Below are 27,673 nucleotides of genomic sequence, written 5' to 3' on the forward strand. Positions count from 1 at the left end.
TCTCGCATTTCCTTTCTCCCACACATAAGTAGGGATGACCTGTCCAGCATAATGTGGAACACGCAACAACTGTCTGTCACAGCAGGATAATTACCACAGTGCTTGTGTTTCATCTTGTGTGTAACAGCATTCAGTTGGATATTGCCAAACACCATTAACTGTAGCTTGACAGTGTAAAAGACCTTACAAAATTTTAAGAAATAGCAGTATTAATTTACTTAACAGGCTCTGTGGAATCATTTTTCTTCTCCTGAGAGGAGAATGAAACAAGATCTGGAAAGAACAAGAATCTCTAGAACCTGGAGAAATCTTCACTTGTGACAGTTATGGAAAGAAGATTGCCCAGGAGGAGTAAGAATACGGGCCAGGAGATGCTACCAAGTTTTTAGACAACTTTCTGCTATAGTAAGCAACCATTTCATGTTCAGAAACAAGTAAGACTGTAGCTGCAAAGGGTCTCCCCATCTCCCTGTTAAAAGACTGTTCAAGAATTTCATCTTCTTGATGGTAAAAATCACATAATGGGACTTTCAACATGTGCTTACTCACATCTGGTCTCTTAATAACTTCAGTTAACACAAAGTGTTTGTGTAATTTGTTTTTGTTTTTGTTTTTAAGCTTTTCTATCTCCTCTATCCAGGCCTTGTTATTTTCCATGTGTTTGCCACACCTACAGGCATTCATCTTCAAGGCAAATAATTAACAGTGGTACTTCATCTACCTAAAAAGCTTAAAAAAAAAAAAAAACCAACCAAAATAACACTGTGCAAGGTGACATATGGGCAAGGTGGCTTGTTTGTTTGTTTTTTTTAAAAAAGAAGAATGTAACTGAGTGCTAGGCACCTATACTAACAGCACAGCCTCAGCAATTCTGTACTTCCATTTTCTACTGCCATTTAAATCATGGTATAATGCTACTACAAACACTACTCTTGTAAAAGGATTATCTGCTTTGGATGGTGCCAGCCCATCGCGCATCTTTATATTTCTCCCTGGATTTCCAGCTGCAGATGTTCTAGAAATTTCAATTGTAATGTATGACAATGCTAACTAACTATTGTCAGTTCTGGAACAGAACTCTGATTAACCAAAGGAAAAGACTGCTAGCTGGTGCAGATTTGTGCTCCCTTTATGACCTCGGCAGAACTATGCTGATTCAGCATTATCTACAAAGGAAATGACTTTGTATAGGTCTTTCACCTACTCACCTACTAGTCAGTATAACATTTGGTAAGTTTTTGGAATATAAATCCCCCCAATTTAAATATAAATAGAATAGTTAGGGTAGAATTGAACACAACAGTTCAGTTGGGAGGGACTTTCAGAGATCCTCTATTCTAACTGTTGGACCACTTCAGGGCAAACCAAATGTTAAAGAGTGTTATTGAGGGCATTCCCAAATGCCTGCTGAAAACTGATGAGTGAAGGGCATCACCTCTTGAGGAAACCTGTCCTCCATTAGTTCTGCAATTACCTTTTTCCACCTAAGCTTTCTCCATAAATCCCCCCATGTCAATGAGGTTGGACTGGATTATTTTTCAAGGTCACTTCCAACTCCAAGCATTCTACGATTCTATAATAATGGCCTGCCTACCTTATACCTGCACACATTCGTGACACATTTATTCAAATAAGTCTACCCAGAGCCAACGCTCCTGTAAACACAAAAGGGCAGCAGTGCTTTATGTAAGCTAAATAAAAATAAAAAAAAAAAAACAAAAAAAAAAACCTACACCTAAAACTGCCTCCCAAAAGTAGCTCTCAGATATTTCTCTAGTTACTAAATCAACAAGTTGTCATTCAGAAATCCATGAAAAGCTTTCAATATTTTTTCCAAAAATACACTAAACTGGGATCTTTAGAATACGTAAGAAAAACTGCCAATCCTATTAGTATGCCTCTGTACCTGCTCGTGTCTTTCTACAGCACATAATAAGGCAGTTACTTAAACAGCAAGAACAAAGCTAAACTGCCAATGCTACAGATATCATCACATAACGAGGATACTCCTTTCTTCTCTAGAAAAATCAATATGTAGCAGATAGCGAAAGGATTTGTTCTACTAAAATCTCAGCATTCATTTGCAAACTAGATTATTAAGAATGAGTAAGCTTAAAAATAGATAAAGTTACTCTCCTGGAGGTAGCGCAGTAGGACTTCCGTAGTCACAGTATATATAACTGATATCTACATCTAGCGTGTTTGCTGTGTGGCATCTGAGCATGCACATTTTGGTATAGTTAACTATGGTGCCTGCTGATCCACTCATTCCGCTTTTGCATGTGCAATCACTTGGGTGTTTGCTCACATTTCTACTGGGTTAGTATCACTACAGCATGAAAAATAGATTTTTTTTTTTTTTCATTTTGAAAAATTAAATGTTAAAATTGGAGGAGCTTTGGTTTACATAATAAATATCTGGTTTTACTGCAATGTAACTATTAACTGTGCAAATATAAAGCTGTTTTCTAAAAAAAAAAAAAGAAAAAAAATCATCCTTGTTCAGTTGAGAAATCATTACAGCTCTCTTTTCTATCTGAAATAAATATCTAAACTGCTCAAATCCCCATTTAGAGCAGCTGTTACATATTGCTGAAATTCCTTGAGGAAGTGTAACTTTTACATATTTGGACAGTTTCATTTCCCTAAGCTATTTCTTTGCCTAAAGGGTGGGGAGAATAAAAATATATAGGAAAAAAAAAACAACCAGCAGAATCTGGAAAACAGCATTCATGAGAACAAAACATAAATGGTGTCTGTTTTAAAATTGACCTTCAACTACTAAACGAAGTTACAGTCCACACAACAGACTGGCAGTTCAGTTTTGCAGTACCCACTGTTTCACATTACAGTGTGTTTGAAGGATGTCACCATGTAGTCACAGAACTCTGAATTCTGAAAATGTTTTTTGAGAAGAAAAAAATCACTCCTCCAGTTTTCCTATTTCCAAGTCTGGGCAGCACAAAATTATTCACATGGCAGCAGAACCTACCCCAGCTGCACACTAACACTGAGGATTTTCTAACATCCAAAGAATCCAGAGCTCTAGCTCTGACTAAATAAGCACAAAATTAGACAGGAACCATCTTTATTTTGTTTCCAGTTAAACTAGTAGCCAATTTACCTTAGACAGATAATATAGTATTTTCAGAACACAAAAAACAAACTTATCATGTGTCTTGATCCCTGCTAGAATGGGCACTTTGAGCTGTTCCAGGATGGAGCCACTCCAAGATGGTTTTTGTGTTATCCACTTGAGGAGCGACAGCCACATACAAGTGCCTCTCTCTCTTCTTATGTTTTTGTGTTCCACCACCAGAAGAGAAAACATTTTGTAGGTATTTGTTCTTATATCGCATATTCTCAGTACATCAAAAGACTCTGAGGATGACAAAAATTCTAAAGCTATTTTAGGATAAGCTCACTTTTTCACATAATGGGATGCTGAATCATAAGAAAAAACATTATCTTTGATTCTATGATCTGGGCCATTTTCCACAGTTGGTCTTAAATAAATAACAGATGACCAAAGCAACATGTATCAAGCTGTCACAAAGGACTGCATATTTGAAATAAATCTCTTGAAGTGAGATATACTGTTCATTTTAAAACATACTATTTTTACAGATTAAGGTTCTTACATACACTTGTCAAAACACACACAGATCACGACACAAGCCCAAAGCACTGTGCTTTTCTTTCAGACATGCAGTGATGTTTCATTTGCGAAATGTTTATGCAATGAAAATCATCAGGTTTACATGTGACCACAGGTATTTGGGTGTGAAATGGTAATATCACCTTTTGTAACATTTCTATTAACAACTCTTTGTTCTACTACATTTGCACGCACTTTGTATTCCATAATAGGTTCTAGACACTTCCTTTATTCTCAGCATGAAAGGAGACAAATGAAGCATTAAGAGCTGTTTATGATCCCACTGCTAAAAATGACTGCCACAGGATGCTAGGAGTGAAAAAACTTGAAACAAGATTAGATCAGACAGGATGAGATCTTTTGCCCTTTTATTCTGCACGTTTCAGAGTAAGTAGCGGCAATGGAAATAACCCAAAATACCAGAACGTGCAAGTTAAATGGGATATAATTTCTCACTCAAGACTAAACAATTTAAGGTAGATAAAAAATACTCTGGTTGACTTTCAGAACCTTTTTGAAATTTGCTTTAGCTTCTACACAACATACTGAAAATATAAAAGAAAGAGATAATACATTACAGATTTGGTACATTCCTTACTTGCAGCAACACTTCAAAAAACTCAGTGATTTTTTGTATTCACCTTTAATTGCTGTTAAGTTTCCAATTTTTAACGTATGCATTCCAGATACACTACTACAGTGTTTTAAAGAATCTAAAAATAGATCCTCAAATGTGAAGAGAAGTAAAGAAGAATTAAACAAGAGCAAAAACCCCTGGTCAATTTGAAAAGCGTTAATGTCGTGTATCAGGGAAGTCTACATTAACAGGAGGGAAAACTGGTGTGTATGATAACAGACTCCAACTCTTATTTTAGTGTGGGTGGGAAGAGAGATAGAGGAGAAGTGTTGCAACACAGATTCTACAACTACTCTTCACCATGTTTTCAACATATGGCATTGATGTACAAAGCTACAAAGGAGGAGCATCTTGGATGCATCTTTTTTGAAATCACAATTAAAAAAAAAGAGAGAAAAAAAAAAGTGTATTAGCAACATCTCTACAGAGGAAATATCAAAGAAAACACTTATCAAAGAAAAGTATCTTCCATCTTTCCCCTAAAAGGTCAGAGAGCATACTCTACAGCTGCTCATTTTAGCCAAAAGAACTCAGCAGCACAACTCCATAACTGCCCAGATTTCTCAACTGGCTAGAGTGGTTAGTGATAGTTTTGTCTTATTGCCAACAATTAACTTATTAAGTTTCTGGTCTGTATCTGAAATCCGTACCAGTGTGAAATGCAGACATCCTCTGAATACTTATTTTGACAGAAAATAAAACTAAGTATGCAGCGCCGCCTGAAATCAAGCATGTACCAAAAGAATATATGGAACAGAACCTGGATATATGGAAAAATTCACTGATTTGTTGTTTGCTTTACTTTATATTTTATAATAAGAAGACAACTCCTGATGCCAAATAGACAGTCCTGCATTAATATATTAACAGTTTAAAGACTACCCTACCTCCTTTCCTTTGCACTACTTTAGCTACAGAGATCACTATGAGCTCCTAGGAACCCTACCCTCCTTTTTCAGGGAATCATGAATGCAAGAGCTTAAGTTACTATATTTATTTTGTCCTTCATACTTTCAGTATCACAGAGAAAACATCTGAAAAAACAAAAGGTGGAAAATCCCTTGCAGTTTTTTCTTCTTCTTCCTTTCTCCTATTTTCTCAGTAATTTTCTATTCCACAGCCAGAGTTGTCCCTTATTCCTTGTTTCTCTAAGCAACATGGGTAGTTCATACAAACACTAATCAGAACAGGATGATTAACCAGAGATGGAGAGAAAAGATTAAAAAAAAAAAGAAAAAAAAAAAGCCACTATTCAGAAATTACATGCCTAATTCTAGTTGAATTCTCCAAGCTCCCTTTAGCATTTTCTTCTAAATCCTGTACTCATTTCTTTTCTTGTATTTCTCTTCCTTTTCTGAAAGAGAAGTCCTGGAGTAATCCATTCTTTTTATGGAAAGCAAATGGCAGCAAGTGGCATTTTGATTAGTTTGAAGTGTTAGTGATTCAGAAAAAGAACAAAAAAGTTTACTCAAAAATTGAAGGAGAACCAATTTTTGCTTTGCTAAGATTGTCATGTGGTTTAATATATTGAAACATACCTCTTGAAAAGTACTTTAGTTTATATAACTACTCTCAAAGTATTCAAGTGTTTTTATGTTGACCATGTAGAACTTGAGAAAATGAGCAGCTCCATACAGATTTTACTTGGTATCGTTTTAGGTTCTAGTTATCTAAACCTAATTCTGAATTAATCTTCTAATCTTGTTTTGTTTTTCAGTACAACTTTTATGCTTTTCCATGAAATAAGAGTGATATAAAGGAAAATCCTAATCCTCAGAGCAAGTACCTCAAATTTGGTTTGTTTTCCTACCTTAAAAAAAAAAAAAAAAGAAAAGAAAAAAAGAAAACCAAGTTAATTTCACAATTCCCTGATGAAACAACCTCTTCTCTCACATAACTAGCAATAGGACCAGAGAGAGGGGCGTAGGGGAGGCTCAGGTAGGATATTCGGAAAAAATTCTCTTCCATAAGAGTGTTCAGGAGCTAGAATGGGCTGCCCAAGGAGATGGTTGAGTCACCATCCCCAGAGATGTTCAAAAAATGTTTAGAAGTTGTATTACAGGATATAGTTTTGTGAGGAAATAGTGGTGGTGGGTAGAGGTTTGGACTAGATGATCTTGGAGGTTTCTTCCAACACTGAAGACCCTATAATTCTATGAATCACTAAGAATTTTAAGCTGTATTTCAAAAGTGTTTGTACTGGAATTGTTTACCTGTGTCTAAGCACACAACTAAATGCTTTTTCAAGTAAACTGAGGATGCATTCTAAGGTTTTTTTCATTTGGAAGCTTAACAGGAGATATCTGCATTTGGTTGCCAGTGTCTTTTAATAGTATATTGTTACATCTTTCCTTTAAGAATAAAAGGTCATGTAGTTATTGCTGTATGGTACCCTGTACATCAGTGTGCAGTCTAATGTAAGAAGTGCCTATTAACTGTACTGTTACAGACTATAAAATGTGCACCTCTAAGGCAGTACAGCAATTTATCAGATATGATGCTTCTTTAAATAACTGTAATAGAAGAATGAACATTAAACAACTTTTAAAGGCTGCATCTACATAAGCCTGCATGGCACTATGCCACAGATCTTTTCATCTTAAATTTATATTTAGATCTGTAATTTCTTTTATCTGTATACCAATTTCTCATTGTTACAGTACATATGCTCTTCCTCAAAATAACTTGCTATTTTTGTACTATTACTCAGCTGCATACTTCCACAAAGCTGCAAGTGTTACTTCAGATAAATTCAGAGGTTTTTTGGCTAGTTTCCATGTTACTTTAGTGACAGAAAAGAGTACCTAATGAAGCATGCTCCAGCACTTCTTCACAAAGATTGAATCTGCTTTGAGTGAGTGCAGCAAAACTGGTTGTTTATCAGTCTCCAGTCAACTGATGGAAAGGCAGAGATGAAAAACGGCTAAGTCTTACATGCTTTCCCCCATTGGAAGTCGTTCAAACTGGAATGGTATCACATTTTATCTCCTAGTAACTAATGGCTTTTTATTTTTCTATTGTAAATGTTTCAGAATGAAAAACAGTAGTTGCCCATGTTATGTGATTATGTCATTAGAGAATAAATGAAAAAGAATGCCTAACATCCAAAACATGAGATTTGTAAACAATTTTGTTAGGTAAGATTTTTCTAAATCATTGGTTGCAGCACACATTCAATGACAGGAACTTAAATTTCTAATGTTGTAGGTAAATTCAAAGACTGCATAACATCTTATTGAAATTTGTGAAATAATGATAATGTATCAACCTTACTACTTACTGTTTCTTTCTTTTCTCTACAGAATTATATATATATATATACATTAACAGTCTACTTCCCCATTTTGATCATTGCAATGGATTTGAATTTGTACAAATATAAAATAAGAATTTAACATGATTCAACTAGCTACAGTTTAGTATTTATTTTTAAATTCTGGATATGTTAATGTTTTCTACCAACTATATATATTTTTTGTCTATTCCAGAAAACATTTTGTGGAGTTCAATTATATCAATATGATATGATACATCCTGAAGCAAGGTATCTCTTTTGTTCAATCACATTGTTCAAACATGGTCAACCCAATCCTAATAAAGTCTAATGGCTATTAGACGGTCTTGTTCTAATACAGTCTATAGAACAAGAAAATTATTACACAGTCGTGTGAATAGCTTCTTATCTTAAAAAAAAAAAATTAAAAAAAAAAAAAACCAACATATTATATATATTAAACTAATTCTGACCCAAGTAATTTATTGACTTCACATTTTAAGATGTTCATTCTAAAAAGAGCCTGCTGAACTCAATAACTTCAATTTATATTTCTCTCTTAGCTTGTCTTTAAGCATGCTACTGAATCTATGACCTGAATGATCTACAGGTTTTGAATAAGTGGCCATTAAATAACCAGGAAGTTTTTCCTTTGCTGAGGATGTACTGACAAGAAATGTATTGCTTTTAAGAACACCTTAAAGCAATATTGAGAGATGCTATGGATACAAGAATACTGAAAACTTGTTGCTTCATCACACAGTGATTGCCTCAGACACTGGTTGCACAGCTCCAGTCCACTGGAGCCCTACTTCTTAGGGCAGATTCTGGACATCAAGCTTCAAAAAATAATTCACAAACCTTGGTGAATTCCTCTTAAGTTCACCTTAACATTTCTTAATTTCAGTGTTTTTAATAATCTATATTCCCTATAGTCATAGAGCGGCTTGGGTTGGAAGGGACTTCAAGGATCATCAAGCTCAAACCCCCTGCCACGCACAGGGCCATGAATCTCCATATCTAATACTAGACCAGGCTGCCCAGGGCCCCATCCAACCTGGCCTTGAACACCCCCATGGATGCCCTCAGAGATGACAATTATTACCCAAGAAAATGTTACCCTAAGCTGTTCATAATCAAAAATCAAGCTGGAAACTACTGGAACCATAGTATCTTTTGACTTGGAACAGACTTTAAAGGTCATGAGATTGCTCAGTGCCCTCTCCAGTCTGACCTTGAACGCCTCCAAGGATAGGGCATCCACTTTCTCCCTGGGCAACCTATTCCAGTGTTTCACCACCTTCACTGCAAAAATTCCCTCCTTATATCCAATCTAAATTTCCCTTCTTATTTTGAAACCATTTCTCCTTGACCTATTGCAACAGACCCTGATAAAGAGTCTATCCTCTTCCTTCTTATAGCCCCTCATTGGACACAGAAAGGCCACTGTCATATCTCCCCAGAGCCTCCTCTTCTCCAGGCTAAACAGTCCCAACTCTCTCAGCCTGTCCTCATAAAATATTCCACTCCTTGGATCATTTTTGTGGACTTCCTTTGCATGTGCTTCAACAGGTCCAAATCTCTCTTGTACTGAGAACTCCATATCTGAACACAGTACCCTGGGTGAGTAAGAGAGCTCAAAGTAGTGTTTTATTAGGATCCAGAGGTTTTTCTGAGGTTTTCAGAATTCTAGAGATCTAGCAAAACTGGATAAGTTGACTGGGAATCAGCTATAGGAAGGTTGAATAAAGCAGTCCCAGGCATTTTACTTGAACAATGATTCAAATAATTCTTGTAGTTTTATTTTCTGATAATTTAAATGCATAAAACTACTTGTCTCTTGAGGTATTTTGCATTATGATGTTGACCAAACAAATGTTTCAGATGTCAGCCTTCAGGTTTTCAATTAGCACAAATAAGCCCAGCATTGAGCTTTGCCTGTGGACTGGTACAGCTTCATCTCAATGAAGAAGTGACTCCATGAAGCACAGAAAAGTCTTTTTTGTATTGCACAAGTCACCAGAGGCTGGAAGGAAGAGCAGAATAGAGGATGCCTGGCTAAAAAAAGGATGCACTCCAGAACAACAATGACAAAAAAAAAAAAAAAAAAAAAAAAAAAAATGTTCTCACCTTAATTAAGGCTTAAACCTTTTTCAAGGGTTCAGCAGTCCTGTGGATGAGGGAAGGTTGGACAGCATGGGCTCTGGCTTCTTGAGATTTTTATTGTGAAATATAACATTGAAGGTTTTTAAGGAAATCTGGTATAAGAGGAAAAATTCTCTATCAGTGAAATGGATAGGATGAGAAACTGGATGAAGGTAGAAAAAAGGCAGAAATAAATGGTCGGATGTGGTAAATATGGGAGAATCATGCAAGGATCTCTACTGGGAACTCTGCTGTTTGGCAGTTTGCTAGTAATATGGGGCTGCTTAATAATTAAGGATGAGTAACAGCTGTAAAGAAGTTTAGGAAGAGTTAGAGTATCATATATGTCCTATTTGTACTTTTCCCTAGACATCTGCTTATGAACTCTGTCTTATACATCATCTAATGATAAATTGTTGCTGTTACATGTTATTTTTGCTGATTTCTAACTCTCCATTAGCATCTAATTAAAAAAAAATGTGTATATATATATGCATATATATATATATATATTCTGCTTGTCAACAGTTTTAAAGTGGAAAATATATCTTCAGTAGAATTGGCTTTATTCTTCAGTTTGTAATTTTTACTATGCTTCTTTGAATATGGAACCTGCTAGCTTCCAAATGTGAGTAGCTTGGTATGGAGCAACATAGAATGGTGAAGGTCTGTGTGGCTGTAGGGGGGGGGTTAATGATAATGATTAAGTGATGATGACCCAGCTGGATTGTGGGGCGAGGCAGTAATCAGGCTCTCAAGCAGATAAACTGTGGGAGCAGAAGTAGAGTTTATCTTGGTAAGTAAGAGGATTTCTGATGACTAAAGCAGCATGCTAGTTACTTGTTTTGCTTTTGTTCCACTAGTTTATGTAAACTGGATAATTTACTTCACAGTGGCATGTGGAATGCAGTACGACATGGAAAACTGAAAACCAAAGGGCAATAAATCTTGAGGCTTCAGGGTGAGCAGGCCCAGCTTCCTCCTCAGCATTCGTGTATCAGCCTTAGGAGCCATGGAGCAAATTCAGAAAACTGCAAATGGGGTTTTTAGTTTACTTCAGTTTTGACGTGTTATTCAAAGAAACCATTTTTAGGATGAGAACTTTGATATAGTTACCTGTCTAAAATATAGGCAATTCTTAGGTCACACTGCATCTCTTACATTGTTAAAAGAAAAAAAAAAAAAGAAAAGAAAAATCAACACACTGATTCCATAAATTTTAAAAGAAAAAGTAATTTAAAAGAAATACTTTAAGCATTAATATGCCTTATTAAAGAAAGTTTCTTTTTTACAGTTCATAATGAAAGAACACAGGAACTTGTCAGCTACAAAATTCAGTAGATGTTGGAACGATGCCCATTTAAAATGCAAAGAAATAATAGGGGTTTGAATAAGAAACTTATTGGTAAAATGTGAATATCTATAAGCATATGTTTTTACATTTCAAGCTAGATTTTGTTTTCCAGTTACAAGAGAAGTAATTTTTGTACATTCATACTCAGGTTGCTGCCATGTAATCCTGATCACCGCTGTTAGCTTGTATAAGTCTTGCTTTTTTTTTTTTTTTTTCTTTTGCAAGAGTATCTTCTATAAACAAGGTACAGTAGAGAAACAAAATCCAGAATTTTGAGCTGTCATTAGGAATATTATTAAACTCAATGAACATAATAAGTAATTATATTTCTTCAAGTACACGGGAAATATTCTGAATACATGTATGAGAAGTATTTAACAATTTAAGTGTAAATTCTCCAGTACGCTAAAATAGAAATATTATATATGTAAAAGATATGGTAACTCAAATCCAATGAAGCCATTTTCAGCAAAGTTACTTTAATTTATTCTGGATTATATAGCATAGAAGGCAACAACAGTGCCTTCTAGTAGGATAGAAATGCCACAGAACAATAGTAGATTAAAAAAAATAAAAGAAGGAAAATTTGCTCACCTCTTCCAACAATCAGTGACAGCCCAAGAGGAATGTGATCACTATCCAGAAAGATAATGCTCCTAACCCTTAAAGGAGGGTGAGGAAGCGTGACCTTCTGGTCAGTCACATGCATTGCTTGCACCTGAGCTCCCTGGGTTAGCCATGCCTTCTCACTTGGTGCTCAACCATTGGTTCAGGCTGTGACCTGGCAATTCCACTGCAAGGATGTCTTCTGAACACATACCAAGCACAGGGGATTTGAATAAGACTTAAATATAACTGTTATGAAATGGGGGAATTTAGATAGTGTGGCACCTTGGAAAAGAGATATTCTAAGCGTACAAATATCAAATAAGCACTGATGGGTCAGTAAAACATAGAACACCCACAATGCCTAAATCTCTCAACATATACATGGCACAAACAATTCATCTAACTGCAAAGCTGATGTTCAAGAACAAGATCAATAACAAGGTCAGATTTTCAAATTGAGATATCAACATTAATACAGATAACAAAATTGTTATGCGTTCAAATAGAATAGAGAGGAGAAAAACAAAAGGATGCAACAGAGCAGATCGCAAATGTCATAGTTGCAGTGTACCTATCAAAGATTCACTCCCAAGAAAGTGCAAATACCTCTAAAGAATTTGGAAAACCATGTTCAATAAAAGCAAGTAGAGGAGGAGTATCCAATGAAGCACACCTTAGGAAATGGAGAAGAATTAGCCAGACCGTACATAGTGCCAGTGAAACAGGCACCTCAGAGCCAAGCTCAGATATTCCTGGGTCTGAGCTATATCTATTAAGACGGTGAGAATGCCTTTTCCTGACCACTTTGGCTTGACTTCCTCTTAACAAAACATAGAAAAACTCAGCAGCTCTTGGTACTTACTGACTGTTCTACAATTTATTCAGATATTTACAATTTATTTACAATTTATTCACCATGTGCCCCAGTGGTGCAGTGGTAGGAATGCTGCGTTGCAACACTGGAGGGCCCGGGTTCGAATCCCCCCTGTGGTGTAAGTGGTAGAAGAGCCACTCTGCTACACAGGGGCTCGAATCCCGGGGATTGGACTCGATGATCTCTAAGGTCCCTTCCAACCCGCACGAGACTGTGATACTGTGATACTGTGATTATGAATTACAAATAACCAATTTAAGTGACTTAGGACAATTTCATACTCAAAGCGTGACAGAGTAATTTGACTGGCTTCAGTATGACATTACCATGGATTTCCTTATGCAATAGGAACCAAACTTGGATAAATAAATATTTATGCTAAGTGTAATATTGTGAGTTTAAAATGGAGGGGAAAAAAAACCAAAAAAAAGCAAAAAAAAACCCCAAAACCATACAACAATACTTTCAGAAATTTCATCTAAAATGAACAAGATTTTCTGAGGAACAGCAAAATATATTAAAATAATCCAGACTTCCTTTCAAAGAAGAGTGTTCAGACCACCTAAACTCCATTATGGATATTCATTCAGGATTAAATTAATTCCATGCAGCTTAGTTCACATCCAAAATAAATTAAGATAAATTAAATTATGGCAACTGTAATTTTGAATGCATGCTGAACAAGGATTTAATACAATTTAGCTAATCCACTTCAATTTATACTTCTAGTTACTGCAGACTAATTTTTTGAGTGTCCTTGTGTAAACAAGCACAACGATCTTACAAATGGTGTGCAGAAGGACCTGGATAGTTTTAAGAGCATACTCCATACTCACATAAGACCACTTATAAAAAGTATTAGCCTTTATAGTTCTGTTTGTTTTTTCCCTGCTTAATTCTATTTTTAAAAAGCATATTTGCATTTAAATTATTAGGTTTGAAATGAAGAATTTCTCTTTTTTGGTGGTGCTAAAACAGGGACAAAGATATATTTTTAGATTAATGCTAAAAGAAATCTCAGAGGGAGATTTCCAGCTAAATCCAGTAACAATCATAATAATCAGACACTTCTGCATTCATTCCTATTTTTATAAAGGAAATTAACTATTATCTGAAACAACACATTTTTTCTTAAAATTGGAAAGAAGTAATGCACTATGTGAAATCATTTTGCTATTTTCAGTGTTTATCTACTTTATCTATATATAGACATAAGCCAATCCCAGACATAACAAAGCAATATGTGTAATTCAGTCTCACATATGAACTCAAGCAGGTAGTAAAATAGCCTAAAATTACCCACTGCTCACAGTAAATGCCAAGCCCATGTTGCTTGTAATAATTCTCAGGCTGTGAACAGTGTGAAGGAAGGAGGAACATAATTGTCACCTAAATACAAAGTTCTATGGACATTAGGCAGCTGACACTCTGCTGAAGCCGTGTTTGAAGAATCAATGTAAGGCTGTTCTATACTGGAACAAAGAAGAATCCTGAATGGATAACTAAGCACTTGAAGCTACTGAGTATTTCTCAGTAAGCAAATCTATAATTTCTTAAATTTGGAAATGAGTTCATTTAATTTGGTTAATAAAAAATCTTGCAAAAACACAAAGCTAAGGCAACAACTGCATCCTATGACTGTGCTCACTTGTGTATCATCAGGGCCTTTTTACAAATCTGATCCCCAAGAGGCCATGCTTCATGCCATTCTTCAGTCAAGATGTACCAGGTTAGTAAATATTTAAACTAGTATATAGTCTAATACTTAAACTACTGGTGTGATCCAATTACTATAATAGCCTAAAGTGCATCCAGAGAAGGTATGTCAGGTACTAAAATGCTCAGGGATCTCCAGCAGAGAGAAACAAGCCCTGAATAAAGAGCAATGAGGGAAAGCAGCCTCTTGTCCCTAGCATGATTTTCTGCTGAGTGCATCTCAGCCTACATTTTGCCGTGTTCCACCTTAGACATGGATTTACACAAAAACTAAATATGGTTCAAACAGCTGAGAATCAGCATAATCCCAAGTTATTTCAAATTTTTTATTTTTTTTTATTTTTTTTTTCCAGCACAAATGAAGTATGCTAAGAATATGAGAACAAGTAAATTTAGTGTTGGAATGCCTTTTACACACGGCACATGAAAAGAAAGTTGAGCCTTAAAAACGTAGCAATCACCAAATCAAAAGTCAATTATTTGCTTTAAATTGGGTGATGGTAGTAGATATGCAATACATTATCACTCTTTTCTAGTAGATTCCTAATAGAGGAAACTCTAAAATCTCAACCTAAGAGCTCAAGGGATCTCATTTCCCCTTCCTTTTCTCCCATTTAGGAGTTGGTCATATTTATCCTGTGGTAAATAAGACTGGGAACCATTTCTAGGTCAAAGACAAAATATTAAAGTGAAGAAGCCTGAAGCAATCAAATCATCACAGAGCTTTTTTTTTTTCTACAGCTGAGATGATCTAAATCCAGACATTCATCAGTTTAAGACTGTGTGTCATGTATACAGCTACTTAAAAATTCCTCTGCACAGCTTTATCTCTTCTCCTGTCAAAAGCTAGTAAATTCCTATAATTTGATTTTAACCTCAAACATTTTAGAACCTGAATATAAGTGTTACTATTTTAAGATCCACTTGTAAATTGAACTTGCAATCATGCTCAGGCATGGACAGATTTTCAGGTTCTTAAGGTACTTCTTGTTTCAGCCAATCATCAAATAGACCAAGCCTGTGCAATTTAAAAAAGGAAATTAATCTAATTTAACAATTTTTAAATCACTTTTGAAAGTTATTTTCATGCTGAAATACTTTCAAAAAGCTTGTAAACTAACATTCTGCCTGACATCACTTAGTATAAAAAATTACAAGCCACAAAAACACCAATAAATCTATTTCTCACAGTTAAAAATAATAATAATAACCTCATGACTCATGAGTGTGACAGGTACAAAAGAATTAAATGGCAAGGAGAGAAAGCCACACTTACAATTTCAGACAGCTTTGCATTGCAGATATACTTAAATATAAATATTTAGGGAAAAAAATGATTCCTACTTAACCATCTCTGAGCTAGTTCAGGTAGCTACTGCTCTGTTCAGAAGTAGGATGGAATTATTGCATGCTCTCTCATAAGAGATTTAAGTTTATATGATGATGACAATCTGTATGGTAGGCACTGATGTTAAGAAATTCTGGGAGGTCAGATGAGGAGAAGTTCCTACTGAACGGAAAGAAAAAGGTATGGAAGTCAAGGCATTCCATTCAGAAAACTGATTTAATTAAAGCAAAGAGAGCCAAGGCTGGGGAAAATAATAATAATAATAATAATAATAATAATAATAATAATAATAATAATAATAATAATAATAATAATAATAATTTTTAAAAAAGTAATAATGACAAACATAAGAACATCAAGATCTCAATCCAGTTATCATGGAAAATTGAAAAAAAAAAAATGGTGGGGGACAAATAAGGAGATGTTTTATCACTCAGTATGATTGTTTCATGCCAGCTGTATGTGATTTCTATCAGCTTCCAGCAAAGTAAGCACCTTAACCAATGCTTGTTTTCAAAGGTGTTTATGCCAAAATTCAGTTCTGTATTTTCTGTATTTTTGGATTTTATGTTTTCATTTCCTAAAAAACCTGATCACTGCTTTTTAGGATTGTAAAGCTTGGCTTTGTTAAAACATTTCATAAAAAAGGCAGCTTCCTGAAATACATTGTATTTCCTTCACCCAGGTTTTCACATAAACACTAGCCTAGTTTGATAAGTGGTATTCTAAATAGCAAGTTAGACATACATGGATAGAATTATGTGGAGGCTGATCTCATTTCACATTGTGCTACCCCAGACTTAGACCTTGTAAATAGAGCAAAGATGCTGCTGCATGGTGAGATAGTCACATTCAAACCCTTTCATGCCAAGCAGAGTTCCCTCTCCCATACTGTTACACATCAGATAAAACAGACTTGAGCTTCCACTTCTCACTTCCTGGACTACTGTCTTGTCCAATGACAGGTCCCCAGAAGCAGGACCATGTATCATTATGACACACATTTTGTATAGTGCTTTACTCCTACAAACTTCTTAAGTCCCATTGATCATTACACCATCAACTTCATTTCAGCCATTCTCACCCCAATTTCAGTGGGATTATTCCCAGAGTAAAAGAGTAGTTGTACAAAGATGCATAGTCATAAACTAGTTCCTACCAAATACAGCCATGAGCAGTTATTGTGCATGCCTCTGAATGCAGCATTATGTAACCTTCCCTTGGCTTACCCGTCTGGAGAAATATTAAAATAAATTAACATTTTACTGGTTCTCTAATTGGAAGTGTCTGTTTGAAACAAATATGTTTATCAAACAGTTTGACTGGGAAAATACATTACTGTAGCTGTAGTTACCCAAATTACATGCTGTCTAAAGCAAAAAGGGCAAAAGCCATCTGGCTCATATAACTTACATTTTCTAGACAGCTTGCAGCTGGTTCTGATTAAGCAGCATCTCAGTACTCCCAGAGTTCTATTTTTAACTCTACAGGTTTATTTTTAGGACTCACACATCCCAGGCACATGATGTTTACATTAATAAGTGAACAACCGCCTACAGTTAAGAAAAGCTTTGTGCAATTCTTGTGGCAAAGTCACTGCACAACATGGATGGATGGATGGATGAATAAAACATCAGGTGCACTAATTAAAGAGACCTTGCCCACCTCCGATCTCTCCGTAGGACTGCAGAAAGCATCTCTACAGAGCTTGACTGGCAGGAAGGAGAAGAAGGTGCTAGACAACAGGCTGATTTGCTACAGAAATAGCATTCTCCTCGCATGTCCTAGTGGTAGAGCGCATACGTCCAACTACTCCATAAGAAAATCTCTTTTCCCAATGGAATATATAGACCCAGACAGCTCATCTCTATATGCTGTGCAACCAAATGTACTAAGTAGTGTAAATATTGTCCCCACCATCTAAGAACATTAATATTGAACAAGAAAAAAAATGTATAATTCAGAATGACTGTAAGCTCCTTCTAAAGATCAGCAGCTGTCTAAACCATGAATACTGCAAGCCCAGGAAGTACTGGAAAGCCTATTTGCAGATACACATGCACAGAAATGCATATGCAATGTGCACCATTTTTTGATTGTAATATACCTGGTCTTCCCTGTACAATTAAACCTAGTCACAAGGATATAAAATGTACACACCAGAAAGGTTCAAGGGAGAACATAGGATATTTTGGGTTCATTTTTCAGCTGACCAGTTGAGAGTTTCTTATATTGCTGAAAGAACTATGTTACTAAATTGCCTTTCACAGACAGAACTTCACCCACAAGACAGCCACACCACTCATTCTTTGGTGTCTCCCTGCCCTCTGCAAGTCTATAAGTATACCTAAATAGCTGATTTATATCAAAACATTATTTGTCACAACTTCCTTAGATGCTAATGTATTAAGGAGAGTGCACAGAACTTTCTTGCATTTTCAGCTAGGGAAAGTAAGTGGAGTCCTTAATTATACCCAAGCAAAATGCATATTCTAATATAACAGTTTGAGAAGGTAAAACATTGATGAAGTCACAGAAATAACATGAGGGAAAAGTAATGTAGTCATTTCATTCAGGGACATTATGTTTTAAGAAAAAGCTGGACAGAAGATACAAAGCAGTCAGAGGCTATTTCAAGATTACCCCATCCTAACTTACACTTAGTTGAAAATATGTCCGTAAAAACGTGTCTAAGGCAAATTCTGAATGTTTTGATGCAGAAAAAAAAAAAAAAGGAGATTTACCAGTATCTCAGACATCATTTGAGCAATACAGAAGAGCTGTCAGCACTCACAGCAGCTTCTAAAAGCTGAGTCAGGAATATCTAAATGAGCCGTATTCACTTGACCTCACTTAGAGATACACTTCAAGGCTAGAGGAACAACTTCAAGTACCCGGGGGGAAGCTGTGGAAAATATCTGATGTCTGTTTTCTTCATGTAGCCTAGAGAGCCTTTATTGCAGCACGCTGCCTCAAAACGCTGCTGCCTCAAAATGCAGGCTAGTTGTATTTTATTTCTTTATTTTAAAGCAGAGGTTCTGCTCACCTCTTATTAAATAGCTTCTGTTGAAATACATTGCTGGCATCATTACTCAGACTCAACTCCCTCTATTCTTAATGAGAATATCCCAATTAAGTGGAAATCACACATAGGCTGCATGTTATAATGAGACAAAGGATTGCTAATGCTGTTCCAGAGTTAGAAAGCTGACTGTTGAAACTATTAACATCATTTTGCACCTCTGATTGGGACATTATGTGATTCACAGAACAGTGAGAATACACAATAATTAACAGGTCTGCATACTCACAGAAAACGTCTCATCTACCATGCCCCAGATAAGTAAACCTTCATAAATTTTCCATTCAGATCATTCTCCATTGCTCAGCATAGCAAGAATCAGAAATAAAGACATTGTGAAACATCCTTATATGTGTCACATAGACATTTAGTTTTGAAGAGCCTGCATCTCATTTCTGCAGAGAACAGATGTAGCTGAATATATTAGTATGTGGAGGAAGACTGATGTGAGCATCTGTCATCTTCATCACTTGTGCCATGGCCAAGTCCTACAAGCCAAATGGGGAGGGACAGGGAACCTGGTTAATACATAATCTAGATACTTGAGAATGACTATGTTTGCAACTTAGGGGTAATTATGCAATGAGAGAATTAACTCTTCATGTACTCATGTATCAGATACCTTTTCCTTTGGTTTTTATTGTCCACATACAGTTTCTGAATAGAAACAACTGAAGTATCAAGGTCAGACAGACCACTGCACTGGAGTGACGCTATCAAGAAACCACATTTCTTTGCCTAAAGAATCCTTTACAGGAAGTTTCATGAATAAACTGTTACGATGTAATTTCAGAAAGAAGAAAGCTCAGAAGGACTAAATATGAAGAGCATTTGTGCAGTTTAAAGCAAAATAAATAAATAAAAATTAATAGATAACAACTGCAGATAAAAGAAAGGGGGGCAGATACAAACAAAGGATTAGAATTCTAATTATCCTAATAAGAGAGGTGAAGAGTCATAAATAAATAAGATGAAATACAAAGGCAAATAAAAAGCAATATAGTTTGGGTAGAAATGGAAAATAAACAATAAGCAAACATAGTAACTATCAAACAAAACTCAGAAATATACAGCAATATATAGAAGAGTAGATATTAGTAACCCTGATCCACCTTCTACAATATATTGCACTAAAATTTATAGTAGCCAACAGTAAAAAGCTATTCAAAGAGCAGGAACAGAGTGGAAGGTGGAGATGCAAGATAAAGATTTAAGGTTTTTTGGTTTTTTTTCTATATCACTACCTGGAAGAAGATACCCATTTTTAGACAGCAAATGGAGAGTCTAAGAAATAAAACTGAAAAATACTACAAGTCTTAGTAGTATGATCTATGTCAAAAGGTTAAAGAAACAAATCCAGCAGAGACTGAGAAGAAACACTAGCAAACCTAGGAAAAGAATGATGAAGGAATGAGGAGGCAAAAAGGGTAGTAGAGATCACTAGTTCTCAAATCTGCACACTAATCAGTAGCTAAAAGCAATTTGTGACAAAGGACACTGGTTTGGAATTGAGAATTACTAATATGACTTGGTGATCTGTTTTCATAGAAACCGTGAGTTGAGCCAAAAACTCCTAACATCCCATATTCATTGAAAGGAGTTTTGCCAAATAATCTCAGGTTGCCTTCCGTTCTGCCAAAATTCCCAGAGCCACTACCTCCAGCACACCACATCACAGCCCCAGACACTACAAACTCTTCAGAGTTTGGTTTTGCCCTAGGACTCCTGGCAGCTGCCCAGCTAAAACATTTCTGTCATCTTTTGTCACAGCTTTGCACACACAGAGAATAGGCATTATTTATGTATTACATGACTTCAAAATCCTTTCCCTCTCCAACATGAGCAACAGTCCGAAATAAGATATTGATTTTATTGATCTATTTCAGACCACAGTAAGCTTTGAAAAAAAAATAAATCTTAGAGTTTACAAATCTTGTGTGCCTGAAGTGCAATGTATGAAGAAGAAGAAGCTTATGTTTCCAGGTATAATCACGCATACAGTCAGGTCATCAAGAGGGATCCTGGAGTCCATACTACTGTCGGTTTTTAAGACAGATGTTTGCCCAGCATCCCCAGGGAAGATCAAGGGCTTTTAAAATATGTCTTGAGATAAGTCTGAACCACAAATTCCGTTCATTCAGTAAAGCCTAGATCCAGCTCACAACTCACACAGCACAAAATACTGTCTTAAGTTTGGTCCTTTTAGATATGCTGCATAGCAGTACTTAATTTCTAGATTATTCCACCAACTATAACATTTCAGAGTTTCTAATGAAAATTTGAAATCATCACCAGCTTCAAAATTAAGGTGCTACAAAACAGCCGTGCATTTTTATGAGTTACCCAATCTGAAAATTACCTGTTATAAGTGTTTTAATTATCACTACAGAAACACTTATTCTGCAGAAACACATCTGGGCTGCTAAAGACAAAATTAGGATGTGGTGCGTGGGTAGAAAAAAATTAAAAGTTGGTAAACACACCTTTTTTAAGGTGTTCAATATCATCAATATCTAAGCTGCTAATTTAACAAGTGAAGAAATTAAAAGGAAGTTTGAAGGCTTCGAATTTATATTTCTGTATAATACATAATTTTATGTTTTAGAAACACATCACTAAAAAGTCAATATTATAAACTACTGTGTGATCTCTCACAGAATCATCAGGTTATAATGGAACTTAAAGCCCATCCAGTTCCAGCCCTTCTGCTATGGACAGGTCTGCCTCCCACTAGATCAGGTTGCCCAGAAGCGCATCCAACCTGGCCTTGAACATCTCCAGGAATGGGGCATTTCATTTCAACAAAACAAATTTCACATAGTTTTAACTGCCTTGTGCTGCATAAATCCTAATAAATAGTAAAATATTCTGGATACTGAACTTTAAAGTGCTATTCGACTGACAGCATGAACTTATCGGTCATTTGAGCTAAAGGATGAGAGGGCCCAGTGGGTCTCCAAACTCAAGGCAGAACTAACTTCTTTTAATATATAAAGACCAGAAATGACCAGTAAATAGAAGATGTGTTAAGAAGTTTTTTGTATCCCTCCATCTTTACCTAGACCTAAGTAATCTTGTCATTCTGGAGACTGAATATGCACCTACCCAAAGATTACTTGTGAGCAATTTTTTTAAAGGTAGTAAACAATTTCATCTTGTCTCTTTCTTTCTCTCCTTGCCAATACCATTGTTTGTGTGGCTATGTAGTAAACCACAATGAGAAACCAATCCAAGCTAAAAACAATACTTTTTTTTTTTTTTTTCCTTGGGAACAGATGAGTCTGGATCAGTTCCCAAATCTGGTTCACCCAGTAGCCACACAAATAAATACACCTGGAATGGCTGAACAGTGAATGAGAAGAGGGAGAACCAGGGTTGCTTATTCTAGTCTACCACTGAACAAGGCCTTTCTCAAAATGTAATCTCCGCTTGGCGGCTTCCTGACTTGCAAAGTTCCCCCATTCATTCTCCCACTGCTGGTAGCGCTCATGCACTCCCATGTTGTCATTTCCCCACCTCCCTCCCCACACACTGACAGACACACAGCAGTGACTCCTGACACTGAACCATTTAGTACTCACGGAAGTGAATCAGCAACCTGATGAGTGAAATCACTCAGCAGCAAAATAAGTTTGCAGTTGTGCAGGGAACCATGAGCACCTCCTACACTACTTGTGCTCTCAAATAAAAGAGTTTAAAGGGCTTTCCAAGCTAAGAGTGACATTAAAAAAAATTAATAATGATTTTGTTGTTAATCTAGATACTGTAAAAACAATTCCCTAAATCTTACAGCCTTGATGGCATTTTCTGAGCCTCCTGTATGTGTCAGATTTAGCATCCCATAGACAGAGGAGCGGGCTCCCATGATGGCCTTGCTTTGCTTCCAGCCTAGAAGTGGCCATAAGTCCAAATCCACCTGTCTATCTGTCAGAGCTGCAGCCCCTCAGCCACAACAGGAGCAAGGTGCAGTATAGGAATCAGATCCCAACATCACAATATGGAACTTAAATACTTGCTGGAATTAAATATGGCATAGTCATCTCCTTTAGCTGACTTGTTTCAGATCCTGACACTACTTCCATCCTTTTCTCAAAGCAAACATATGTACTTAGGGAAAGCTTCACAGTTTAGGTTGAAGAGGTTACATCAAGTGCAGCCAAGCTTCAAGAAAGCAAAGCAAGATGCTCTCATTGTGCAAGTTGCCTGCTACCACAAAACAGCTTAGGGTTACCAGCATTAAAGCAGAAGCAAAGATATATTTCCTAATTTTTCAGATTTACTTAGAGTGATGGCAGACTTCAGTAAGAGCACATGAATATTTTTTCATATATTCTGTGACAACTAAAGCAATTTCTAGGCAGCTCTGAGGATTAATAGACTGTAAAGATTTGTCACATAAAGACCTAGATCCTTATCATTATCATGCATGTTCCAACGGTTAATGAGCAAGACTGAAAAAAAGAAGCCCAACTGCTAACCTGAATTTGTCTACTTTCATCATGCCAACAGATATCATTAAATCATTCATCTGTAAGATTAAATATCTTATATATCTAAAATCTTTGGCACATCAGTAGTACATATATATATATATATATATATATATATATATATAACATCACACACATATATATATATTACATCACATAGTCTCTCAACCTTCTGAAAAGAAGGCAGACTGAATTCCTGATGATTCTTTATGTTTTCCAGACTGTGCATTATTTTTGAAAAATCTTTTTCAAAGCCCTTTTGGAAGCGTTGCTATCAGAATTAGAGCTAGAACTCTAAGAATAGCTTTGTTCACATAGTCTAGAGGGAGGATCAAGGAAAAGTTTAGCTTGACCCTGACCAGCTCTTCTTTCCACTGAAAAGGAAACTAAGACATATTATTTGAAGTTCAGTACAAAGCTTCTCTCTATCCCCAATACCAGATTTGGCCACCATAGAAAAAGCATTACTTAGCATTCAGCTCCCATGTCACAGGGCTGGCAACAGTCTCACAAGATATTTACAGACTCCTTACAATGAATATTCTACAATTTTCCTCTTACAGTGCAACATTCCTTGTTTCTTTTATTTGATGAAAATGCTTATTTTTCAAAAGAAGCAACATTATCAAGAGGACTCATATGACCTTAAAAACCATATTTATTCCAACATAACTGATCTTAGCATTACCAGAATTAATATTTTTCTCTAGATAATTGATAAAAATAGTGAGTAATGTTAAATTAATAATAAATTTCTACAGAAGTCTCCTTGGAGAACCTTCAGAATGAAAATTTTCCTTATGCACAATGCTTTCTGAGATCTGTTAGATAGTTTTTATTTCATTTAATGCTGTAATGATTTTGGATAGTGTGATATTCAACAGATTGTCACATACCACAGAAGCCTAATTATATTCCTCAACAATTATCTTATATCAAGCAAGCTTTCTACCACCAAAAATATTAACCGTTTCTTTGAAAAGCTGTAGCTTTTATTTCATCAGAATCATGTTAGCTGACACGAGTTCCAATACCACATTATATTCTCTATAGAATCTTCTTTCCTGATGTCACTCAAAATAAAAATATATGTTTACCTTTATGCATATCTATGTGTACTTAAAACACTATTTGCTCGGAGTAGAGAAGGCTCCAGGGAAACCTAATTGTGGCCTTGCAGTACTTGAAGGGAACATATAAACAGGCAGGGGAATGGCTGTTTACAAGGCTGGATAGTGATAGGGCAAGGGGGAATGGTCTTAAACTGAGACAAGGGGAGGTTTAGGTGAGATATTAGGACAAAGTTTTTCCACACAGAGGGTAGTGACGCACTGGAACAGGTTGCCCGAGGAGGTTGTGGATACCAAATCCCTGGAGGCATTCAAGGCCAGTCTGGATGTGGTTAGTGACCCTGCACATAGCAGGGGGGTTGAAACTAGATGATCATTGTGGTCCTTTCCAACCCAGGCCATTCTATGAAAACAAAATATGTTCCTAGATTTTATAACATTTTGAAGTCTATTTTAGAACATTTAAAATTTTGTTTATACAATTAAAATATTCTTGTATTGTCTCCTGGCTCATAAACAGTTACTGTCTATGTACACTACTGTAACCTTTCACTGGCTTTTAATATTAAATCAGCAGTGGTGATTTTGAAGCATTTTCTTTAGTCTTCAGGACTATGAGGGAAAAGATTTATAAAAAGCAGAGAAAAGCAGAACAAAAAATCAAAACAACAACAAAAAAACAAACGAACAAACAAACAAAAACGGAGAAATCTATTCCCCAAGGGGAAGAAACAAAACCTATTAAAGAAAATCAAAATTAAGACAGAAAAAAAAAGTGATGCAACAGCATCTCTCGTCCCAGTCAATGGACAGCTTTCCATAATATAATACATTCTATTAAGAAATAGTTTGCAATAGCTAGAAAACTGCTCTACAGTTTGGATTTCCAGGTATTTTTTTCTGTATCATCTATTAATATGCTCTAATGATATCACTTGCAATCTTCCTCAACACAGAGTATTCTACCTGAAGTAATTCCCTGAACTACTGAAGAGTTTCTGGATTTGTTTTTAATACAAGTGGTTTAATTTCAATATTCCAGTGTTATTTTTAATTTCACAGTGACAAGCACAGAACAAAATCCAAATCATCAGGGTGACAGGAGGCAGAACAGGATCACCCTGAATTTTTCTCTGGGTACAAGACAAAAATCCAGTGTTATCATGTCCCCACGATCTTTATATTTACAGAAATATATTAATTTATAAATTTATGTACCACCATTCCTAATAGTTCTTGGTTTTCTTTTAAAAAATCTGGGTAAGAAATACTGTATTGAATTAACTTTAAATGATCTGTTCAGAAAAGAAAGCTAGGGTTAGAATCCCTCAGAACTGAGCTGGTATTTACGTAACAGGAAAAAAATCCCTAAACACACAGCCATGTTAATGGGAGATGCATTTCAGAACATTAGGCAGTCAGAGACAAATGACTCCAAAATACATCCATGAGTAATAATTCACCACTTGGGCATTATATAGTATTATAGAAAAACAAGTCTCACTTAAAACAGCAGTTTAGCTATCCCGTTTAAGAGCAAATAACATATTATTTTCTATCTAAAGCTTTTAATACATACAAACCAGTAGAGAACATGCAATAGCAACAGGATGTAAACATTTCTTTAATGATCTTACAATTTATAACAATCAAAGCAAACAACTAAACATCAGCATCTTCCCTGTTGGGATTCAGCATTTACTTCCTAGCCCTACAGATTAGAAAGAGTCTGGTCCCTCAAGGTTCAGAGAGTTGAGATCAATTTAACAGGTTGCAGTGCTATTGCAAGTCAGTGTTGCTACACAGGAGACCTATTCATTGCACCATCATACAACCTAAGGAAATACTTATGTGCACTGGTGCTGCAAACAAATCCTATAAAAAGGAATTCCTCAGATAGTATTTCAATAAAACATGCATAATTCTTTCTAGTTCCACATCAGGTCTTTCATTGGCCTTTCTGACATTATAACTATCAAGGAAAAGCAATTCTAAATAAATACTTCCTCTACTTTTACACCACAGCAGAGAACTTCTACTAGTAGAAATGCCTCAAGGATTTACAGATCCCACTGGAAAATACAGAGAAGTATAGCACGATACACAATACTTTAAGCCTCCTATAGCATTTCAAGCTTTTTTATTGACATAACAAACTATCCTTGAAATGGTTAAACTCAGTTACAGAGTTGCACTGCTTTACTAGTTTGCAACTTGTTTTTAGTTCGTTTTCTTTTTGTTTGTTTGCTTTTTTAAGGTACGCTGCTCACACAGAAGATAAGAACATATGAATGTACATACATAAGCTTCATACATAAGCTTTTTAAATGTGGGCCAGATAAACTGTAAAATAAAAAGCAGAAATACCATTCTGCTGTAATCTACAGCCATGACATAAAATGCTGATGTTACAAAAACCTTATGGGCAATTCAACTGATACAGAAGGTACACAGACTGATTTTTATATAAAGTAGCATCTCAGTATTGCACAGAAGAAAATGTGCTTTTGAATATAATCTATACTAAATGGGAATGTTTACAGCTTCCCACCAAGAAATTACGTTAAACTGCTCTAACTACTGGCTGCAGCTGAATAAGGCAACCTATTGCCTGAAGAAGCCTCAGATTTTCAGAGGCAAAAAAAAGAAAGAGCATAAAAAACCCTACTTTAATGCTATTCAACACATCTTCAGCAGGCTTTTATCATTTAAACCACTGCCAATCCAATTAATATTTCTTTTGGGGTACTGGGGGTATTTCATCCACTACTGCAGAACCTTAGAAGTAAAATGAGTGGATGTAATAAGAAAATTCAGTAATTTTTAATCTTCTTAAAAGCTAACAATCAAGTGTTAACCACTCACACAAATGGGAGGACACCGCTATCAGTATAATCTCTTTCACTTTATCACAGTGGCTGAGCTTGAAGGAGAAGTGACTATGAAAAGGTGAAAAAACACAGCAAAAATCACATCTTGGAATATCTTGACTAGGAGAGAAGAGATACTGAAACAAGCTCATCCTGCTTGGTACACAGCATTTACCCCTTAGCAGGAAACAAGAACAGTGTCCAGATAAATCCTGCCTCATTTCAAGCTTTTAATAAAGACCACTATTCACTCTAAAAGCCCTTCAAAGTCAAAAAACAGGTGGGGAGAGAGAGAGAGAAGCAAGTCATCTTGTAAACGTGCTTCAATATCAGTGTACTAGTCTACAGATACTAGAAAGCAGCATTAAGACATGAAGCAATACCACTGACTCCTGCAACAACAGAAGATGAGTATCTCCCAAAATCCATATCATGCAAGAGACAGGGGCTAAGGAAAAGAAAAACTGGATTCTGTTGGTGATACTGCCCTTGAGTTTCATAACTGTGTTTCCACAGGTAAACACTGGCAATGGGAGAAATGTTAGC

General features: G+C 35.9%; 1 protein-coding gene across 8 annotated transcripts in view; it reads right to left on the reverse strand.

The window, feature by feature from the left end:
- The window catches only part of HDAC9 (histone deacetylase 9), a 445,991-nt gene that overhangs the window by 379,272 nt on the left and 39,046 nt on the right, over positions 1-27,673 (reverse strand). The window contains exon 1 of one of the 8 annotated variants that reach the window (XM_085538529.1): positions 9,700-9,774. The exons of the other annotated variants lie outside the window; for them this stretch is intronic. The gene's annotated coding sequence lies outside the window, so the exon portion shown is untranslated. Of the gene's footprint in view, positions 1-9,699; positions 9,775-27,673 lie in introns of those variants that run through there. 8 annotated transcript variants of the gene reach the window in all.

The sequence above is a fragment of the Coturnix japonica genome, chromosome 2, assembly GCF_054131305.1.
Source record: "Coturnix japonica strain WE chromosome 2, WE-NBRP24, whole genome shotgun sequence".
NCBI classification, from domain to species: domain Eukaryota; kingdom Metazoa; phylum Chordata; class Aves; order Galliformes; family Phasianidae; genus Coturnix; species Coturnix japonica.